Genomic DNA, 8,821 nt, shown 5'->3' with positions numbered 1-8,821 from the left:
AAAATGTGGACAAGCGGTTTTTATGTTTTTAATCATATTTTTAATAACAGTATTACCATCCCCAGTAGCATAGACTTTTTTTTAAATTATGATCTTTTCCTAAAATTGCATAAACAATAATCTCATGGCTGAAAACTTTGCTTTCACCATTTTTCAGTATTTTCATCTCTTGGCAGTATGTTATATGACTTTAGCTGCCAATGACCTGTTTTTGAGTCCGATAGCTGTGATGTCACAAGACAGTACTGGTCAGTTTTAATGATGGTGCTGATGAACATTTCTCATGACACTGTTGGAGCAACATTGACAGGGAGACTCAGTACTAGTTGCTTTGATTTGGTTTGGTAAAACGCCTACAAGAAGAGAGAAGCGATCACCCCCGATCAGACTGTTAGCACTCTGTTAGACCTCTGCCTCACCACCACACATTTAAATACAACAAGGGTTTTTACATGGACCTTTATATGGAGGAAGTGGAAAGGAAGGCTCTTGGCTCTTTCAAAGGAAGAGTACCCAGCCACTGGTACAGATATGTAGACGACACCTGGGTCAAAATCAAGACACAAGAAGTGGAATCATTCACTACGCACATTAACGCTGTGGATAAAAACATCAAGTTCACCAGGAAGACACAAAGGGCAACTGTTTGCCTTTCCTGCGCTGTGCACATTGAAGAGAACGGCAAACTCAACATCGAAGTTTACCGGAAGCCCACACACACGGACCAGTACCTCCTCTTTGACTTCCATCACCCTCTGGAACACAAACTTGGAGTAATTAGGACCCTACACCACCGGGCAGAACATGTTCCCTCTAAGCCTGAAGGAAAAAAGAAGGAACACACGCATGTAAAGGAAGCACTCAAAACGTGCGGCTATCCTAAATGGGCGTTCTTAAAGTCAGCAAAGAGGCACAGAAAAGAAGACCAGACACCAGCGAGGGAGGATAAGAAGGACAGACGCAACAACTTTGTCATCCCCTATGTAGCCGGAGTATCAGAAAAACTCAGGAGAGTTTTCTCCAAGCATGACATCCCGGTGCATTTCAGACCCAGCAACACGCTCAGACAAAAACTGGTTCACCCGAAAGATAAAACGCCAAAACACAGACTTAACAATGTGGTGTATGCTGTGTAGTGCAGCGAGGAATGCTCAGACCTCTACATTGGAGAGACCAAACAGCCACTTCACAAGTGCATGGCACAACACAGAAGAGCCACCTCCACAGGACAAGACTCAGCAGTCCATCTGCATCTTAAGGATAGAGGACACTCTTTCGAGGATGCTAATGTTCACATTTTGGACAGAGAGGACAGATGGTTTGAAAGAGGAGTGAAAGAAGCCATCTATGTCCACTGTGAGCGACCATCTTTGAACAGAGGCGGGGGTTTACGACACCAACTCTGAAGGAAACGGCTTCCAAGGCCTAATCTGTGGATCGACTTCCTCCGAGGCGTGGACGTCTATCAGCAGAGAATGTACCTTCACCTATCAGCATAGAATGTACCTTAGTCTGTAACACAGTCAAATATATTCTCAAGTAATATTCAAGCATGCCATTCAGCGTGTTAGTACGAGCTCGGGAGCAGCTTGGGAGAACAAGAAAACAGAGACTGCTTTAGATTGTCTTCCCAAATTGACTCAACTTTATTCACAAGTACAACAGTTTATATAGAGGGTAAAATTCATGAGACAGCAGATTATCAGTTTAAACCAGTACAGACCAAGATAAGGCAGCGTCTTCCTGCCCTTGGGTGAAGAAGCATCCTTTGTGTAGTTTATTAGTTCAGCTACAATTGTGATTATCTCAGCGACATATTTTCAAGGCACAAAACGAAGAGTTCTTACATTAGTGAAATCTGAAACAAACCATTTGGCCTTCAACAGGCGTCTAAAAGATTAAGAAACTAATGTAGCTGAGGGAGTGATCTCTGTGGTATTTCAACCTTGTACCAGCCTGTGATTCTCACACATCAATTCTTGGGTCAAAGAGAAAAATAACTAAAACAAAGGGGCCTTATTGAATGACAGAGTTTTCCTGCATAATGTCACTATAAAACAATATCCAGTAAATGCTAACCGTAGTGCTAAAATACCTAACAAACTCTCTGCCATCTATAATCCAGTTTTGAGATCCCTTCCCAGACGCCTTAACGCCCACTCACATCCTGGGCCATCTGACCACAGGAATTCGCATGATAAGGTGGGGCCAGGTTTCACAATGAACTCACCCGAAACTCTGGCTGATTGGGGCCCACACCCAGTTTCACACCTTGGCTCAGGCGATTAGAGGATCATCAGGGGGTCCTTTTGTCCTTCTGTGGGGGGTCACTCCCACTAGGTTTATATCTGGGACTCTCCACCATTTGACCTTAGAACTGAAGAAGCTTCTCGGATGAGAGGTGAAACGTCTTCAAGTAACTTAAAGAAGTCCAGACGCTTTTCTTTGCAAGCTCCTTTGACTACGATGACCTGGATGACTGAGAACCTTCACAGACACTATATCAGAGAATTTTACCAGCTGATACAAACCACAGGAAGACATTTAAAGGACAGATCCTTGGCCATAACACGTGCAGACTTTGGTAACGGCTACACTTTATTCTGTTTCAATCTGGAAGCTGACAAAGGACATTCAGGGAATGTGTCGTTAATTAAAACTGGGAACGTGAGATTGGAAACCCGTTTCAGAAATCCACTACCCCGTACAGTGAACCTCTTGTGTTATTCTGTATTTGATTCAGTCATTGAAATATCTAACATGAGACAGGTGCTCTTGGACTACTATTGAGACAAAAACGGTCATGAACACTATAGAACTATCAGCCGTGGTCGGCGGCATTATCAATAAAAACACACATTTCCTAGGCGTGTTAGCCTATGATCAGCTAACCACTGAACGGCTTCAAAGACTCCCAGCTATGGGTATTGTAAACACCCACCCTTCTACGATGCCAGGGGAACATTGGCTTGCTGTTTATATTTCGAGAGACAGACGCGGTTATTTTTTTGATAGTTTTGTTCACTCGTTAGACAGTTTCCCCCCAGCAATAAAGATGTTTCTTCTAAAAAACTGTTCCACTGTTTTATATTCAGGAAAACAAGTGCAGAACGACTTCTCCATCACATGCGGTCAACATTGTGTATTTTTTTTTATATCATATGCAAAATGGTGTATCTTATGCCCGCCTGCTTAACATGTATGGGTCTAATTTAATTTGTAATGATGCTATGATGTGTCGATTTGTCAACAACATACAACCTGTTGCTGTATGCAGTGATTATGTGTGTGTGCAATGTGGATACTGATATGTACTAATGAGAATAATAATAAAAACAACATGAGAGCATGATTTAATCGAGTCAATGGTATTTATTATCAAATCTCATATATATATATATATATATATATATATATATATATATATATATATACATACATATATAGATTCATAACATACTTTGTTTAAACATAAATAAAGGACATCAAACATTAACCAGTAATAAAAGACATAAAATATTTAACAGTAATAAAAGAGAACAAAACAAAACAATTTAGCAGCAATAAGTGAAAAAAAGCCCATAACAGTAGAAAAACACCAAACAGCAAATATTTTTAGCAGAAGAACAATTTCTGCAATAAGAAAAAAACCTGAATTCAAAAATCCAACCACTCTACAGGACCCCCCTTTAATTTGTTTTTTTTATTCTTTATTTTTTTTAGTGTACTATGTCGCAGCGGTCCACCAGGGGTGTTCTTTTTTGGTGTGTGTTTTAAAAAACCACGGTCTTCAGACAGTGACGTTAGAAAACGTCTTGTTCTGCTCAACGTATGCCCCGTGAGAGCGAGCGCGTCTCTAGGCAGAAACAGCGTTTTATACACACCCATACTAAATGCAGCCAGGGTGGTATACGTGAATGGATCAACTTGAGTACAACCCAGTAGCGTGTCACGATAAATGCTGCATGCTTTACGCAGGACATCAACATCGTTAACACAGTAACGCCTGAGTTCAGCCTGAAAATCAAAGGGATTCTGCGAGGCAACCTGGTACCATTCCATGAATCGCACCTTATCGCTTTCAGACATGTGCTCATAGCCGTAGAAGGAGGGATCTGGGTACGGGCCCACATAACGCTCATTATCCCTCGTATTAAACCTGTGTGGGAAATGGCTCTTCTGCAGGTCTTGAAAACCTAAAGCAGAGGGTATTTTGGCAAGGCCCATGGGCAAAAAGCTGAACGAATCAATCCACCGCTGGTCATAGTCCCTGTCATGCATTAAAATCACACGGCTGCCGCTCATTATGACACTAGGTGTTATGCTCTGTCTGACAAAGTACTCGAGGAGTATGTAGTTATCAAAGCCAGATGCATTATGTGCTATGAAAGTGTACCCACGAAACCTTGGGCGTCTGTAATGCTACACAAACGCCTCCACACACTTTAATGTATTAAATCTGAACTTATTGCCCTTCAGATCAGACGCACACACAAAGTTAGCCTCGTGTTTACCGTTGTGGTACCGCGTCTCAAAATCATATAAAATGTATTTATCGTTAGGCTTCTGTTTTTCAACAGGCTGTATGAAACACTGATGCTCGGAGTCTCCTGCTAATTTAGGTTCGCGGCAGTGCTCGCATCCAGGCTGCGCACATTTGTGTGGCAATTTCTTGGATTCTCTATATGTGGTGCCACAGTGCATGCAATGTTTCATATGATCACAGGGGATCATCAGAGAATCTCATCATAAGGTATGTGCGCCAGTCTTAAGCGAGACCCGCCAGTACTGTTCTGAGCTACCGTGACAATAAACTCTAATTCATCATCACCGATAGATTCATCATTACTCTGCATAACTTGTGCAATTTGATCGAGAAACAGCTCCGGATCATACCGATCATCAGCGTTTAAAACAGCCTGAACATCTGAAGCCAGCGAGGGGCCACGCAGGACCACGTTTAGAACACTGCCCTGTTGGGATCCCGCCACAGCTCTGTCTATCACATTGGCTAAGCACTCGCGCAGGCACTTGTTCTGGATGATCGAGACCTCTAAAATCAAGGCGTTCACGCAATTCGCGAGCATTAAAATTAGATATCTCTCTAATGTGTGACTGAGAGCGACTGCCGGACCCAGACTGCACAACGGGCTCAATTACAGTAGTATCTGTTTGTGAGAAATTTACAATGATTGAGGGTGTGTGTGGTGTTGCAGCATCACCAGCGGAGCCCGGACACGCATGTGTGGTTGAAATAATAGTAGAAGCGGTAACAGGCTCAATAACAACTGCAGTAGCTGCAGCAGAGGTGACCCGGCTAGATTGTGCATCAGACGCAAAATCACCAGCAGCACCAGCTATATGGTTAGCATCAGTAACAGCAACGGCCCGAGCAACACCTGCTGTACTATCACTATTATTAGCAACAATAGCCCCATCAGCAATAGCAGACGTAGGAACAGTCTGACGAGGATGTGTATCAGATGAGGCTGATGCAGGCACCCTATTAAGTCTAGCTATAATATCGTCTAATTTGTTATTTGTTTCTTCAGCCCACTGCATAAAAGTCTCTAAGTCAAAACATCTAACAGGAGTGGAGGTTCCGTTATTATGTTTAAATAATTTATTTGGAGGGTCCATGGTCTGGATTTTAAAAGTCAGGGACTTGAAATTTTGCTGCAGATGTTGTCTAATGTACTACACACTTTGTTTATGAGTTTGGTAAACTGTTGCCTTTGTACCTGTGCTTCTTGGTGGTATTGATTGAGTCTAGCTTCAATCAAACATAATTTATCAGCTATTGAAGCTATATGACTCCGTTCAGTAGGCTGAGCATCTGGAAGCTTCATGTAAACATCATACGCCGCTGATATTTGAGAGTCTGTTATGCCGCCTTCTTCGAAATCTATGTGTGAATCAACGCTCTTTCTGACACATTCTGGGGTGGTGGGTATATGAACTAGATCAAAATCTGATATACTGTACTCAAAAACATCAGAGAAATCACGAGGTAGCCACTCACTCGGGGGTGTTGCAGGTTCGCTGATGAAGATCTGTTCTGACTCTCCACTGTTGCACAAAGCTCCAGGTTTTTGTTGTTCTGGGAGGTCGATACTGCTTAAACATTCCAAAAACGTCTGGAATCGTACGGTGTCCTGATCATTATGAGGAGGGGTGCTGTTCTGCAGTCTGTGAAGATAGATAGACATGTGTTAAAACATTTTATACATGTACCCATTTCAAACTGAATAAGCGTGTCTCCCTCTCTATCTCTTTTTATCTAATTTATATATGCCTATGCTTACCTTGTAGTGTGCGTTATTCGGGATGGTCCTGCTCCTCCACACACACGGTTCTCTGGCGTGTGTAAAACGGTCAGTTTAGAACATTTGTAATTGTTTAAACCCCTTTTAATTTTTTTTTCTTTTTAAAAAAATAATACACAACTATACATCCCGTTGTATACACACCTGATGTAAGGTTGGGCTCTGTGGTCGCGGTGTCTGAATGTTTTCCTGCTCAGTTTGTTAACCCTGGAACAAACAAAAACGTTATTACATAATTTAAAACAATCGCTAGTTTAAAACATACATACGTTTAAAAACCCAGTAATGCTGTACACACCTTGTGCCTGTTAGAGAACTAGTTCCAGCTGTAAAAGCGCCCGTTTCTAAAGAAAAGGGCCCTGGGCCGTTCTCCCGAACTCCTAAAAATTAAGCTTTTGTTTTAGGAAAAAAAATAGTTTGAATATCCTATAATATGTTAACATAACACTTTTTAAAAATACAATAATAGGTTTTGTTTTACTTACCGTTTACATGTCCATGTTATAAAGAACAATGTTAGTGTTGATGATCGCAAAGAAAATGGTGTGCCCTGCAGCGAATCTTGAGGCGTAAATGGCTCAGGGTTTCAGGCTCTGAGCGTGTTTTTTTTATATAGGATGGGTGTTTCCAAAAAGAAAGGTATGTCTCCAACCAATTTAAATGAGACCCTTCAGGGCTTTTGTCTTCTCAAGGAATTACAAAGGAGCCGATACTTCAGACAATAGGCGGGGTCGCCACCCGATTGGTAGCTACACCTGCCCCATTTACCTTGTCGAGGAATTACAAAAAGAGCCAATACCGGCCACTTTAAACAATAGGCTGGGCCCTTGTTCGCATGGTACTCTCAACTAGTGATACCCAGCGGTGGGCTTTTGCAATCCTGAACAAATTCAAACAATTAGCCAGCTGTTGAAAAGTTGGAGCGGGTCTGGGCGACTGGTTTTAGAAGTATCACTGTAGCGTTTATTTTCTAAAGGGCTGAATGTTATTTGCGACTATCTGTTGTGTTAAAAACTACTCTGAAACCATGAAACCCCTTACAGAAGAAATGGCCCGTTTGATCCGTTTTTAAATAAATAAAATGCTTGCATCGGTGCAAGGTGTGACACCGGAATCACAAAATGAGTGTATTTAAAAGAAGATTAGTTTGAAAAGAGCGATACTGGCTGCTTATAGCATTTATTTTCTAAAGGACTGAATGCTATTTGTGACATTTACTGTGTTAAAAACTAGCTGGCTGGCTTTGTCTCACTCTTAGTTCAACATTCCGAAATCCCGATTTTTAAATAAAATGATCGCATCAACCCTGGAAAGAAAAACTAGTTAAATTAAAACTAGGGGTTTGATTAAATGAAACGCTTGTGAACATGCTGACATCACCCATTCAGAAGAAATTCCCATTTGTGCCATTTATAAAATAAAATGCATGCCTCATTGCAAGCTGAGACATTGTCAGATTTAGAAAATTAGTGTGATTAAAACACTATTACCAACACTTTTGACTAGAGCACCCCCTCTTTGTTAAGGCGCACTGTGAACCAAAACAGCTTCCACTCCGCCAAGAATGAAACAAGAAACAAAGAATTGCTTTTAAGAACACATACATAACTGAATGTTGCGATACACCTAAGTGATAAAAATAGTTTAATTAAAAACCCTATGGTTTGATTAAATTAAAACCCCGTTAAAAACACATAAACTCAGATAACCCCTCTGATCCCCTGTGGTATTTCCACACATGAACAACCATACCCCCACCACACCTGAACGCGCATGAGCACACGCACGAAACCGGTCAAACCGGTTGTCAAACAGAAACAGCATTTTTCTTTTTTAACACAGTGCTATGAAAGTATTTGCTCTTCTTTATATATTTATATAAATGTATATATATTTATACTATATTTTGCATATTTGTCACACTTAAGATGTTCCAGATCAAATACATTTTAATATTAGACAGTAAAGATCCAAGAAAATGCAGCTGTTAATTAATTGCATTTATTAAGGGGAAAAAGCTGAACTTACCTAAGCTTGTGAAAAAAACATTAAAAAAAATAAAATAATTGCCCCCTAAACCAGGTAACTGTTTGTGCAGTAAGAATGCCAGTCAATGGCTGTGAGTCTTTCACCTTACTGTGGAGGAACTTTTGTATACTTGGGTCTAGTCTTCTTTGCAATGAGACAAAATAAAATGAAGAAATCAGCCACCCTGTAGTGTTTTCCAGCTCAAAGCCTCAGATTTAAGTCCAGACTTTGGCCAAAATTGTTTTTTTCGGTCGTTTAGAGGTGGATAGTGGAGGAAACTGTGCTGAGGTGGACGGATCATAGTCCTGTTGAATAGCCAGAGTGCGCCTGAGCCTCAGAGCATGAACTGATGGCCCAACATTCTTCTCTTTGTTAGAGAGCAAAACTCGTGTTCTTGCTGCATGAAGTGACAAAACCAATCAGGCGTCAGGGTTTTGTTTGTTTTTCTTAATTAAATTGTCATTTAA

The 8,821-nt window shown here is 41.1% G+C and overlaps 1 long non-coding RNA gene across 1 annotated transcript; it reads right to left on the bottom strand.

Moving 5' to 3' along the window:
- Nucleotides 1-3,562: 3,562 nt before the first annotated feature.
- Nucleotides 3,563-8,012, bottom strand: LOC146712530 (uncharacterized). Its single transcript, XR_014917114.1, has 4 exons — nt 6,625-8,012; nt 6,471-6,533; nt 6,306-6,357; nt 3,563-6,189 (listed from the first exon to the last, which is right to left on the bottom strand). It is a non-coding gene; the product is annotated as an uncharacterized LOC146712530 (long non-coding RNA).
- Between the last annotated feature and the right edge of the window lie 809 nt (nt 8,013-8,821).

This window comes from Copadichromis virginalis, linkage group LG3 (genome assembly GCF_057382275.1).
Source record: "Copadichromis virginalis isolate Kocher_CV1m ecotype Utaka linkage group LG3, C_Virginalis_male_GT1.1, whole genome shotgun sequence".
Taxonomy (NCBI): Eukaryota; Metazoa; Chordata; class Actinopteri; order Cichliformes; family Cichlidae; genus Copadichromis; species Copadichromis virginalis.
Note: the sequence above shows the minus strand (reverse complement) of the source record. Positions and strands in the feature narration are given on the sequence as shown.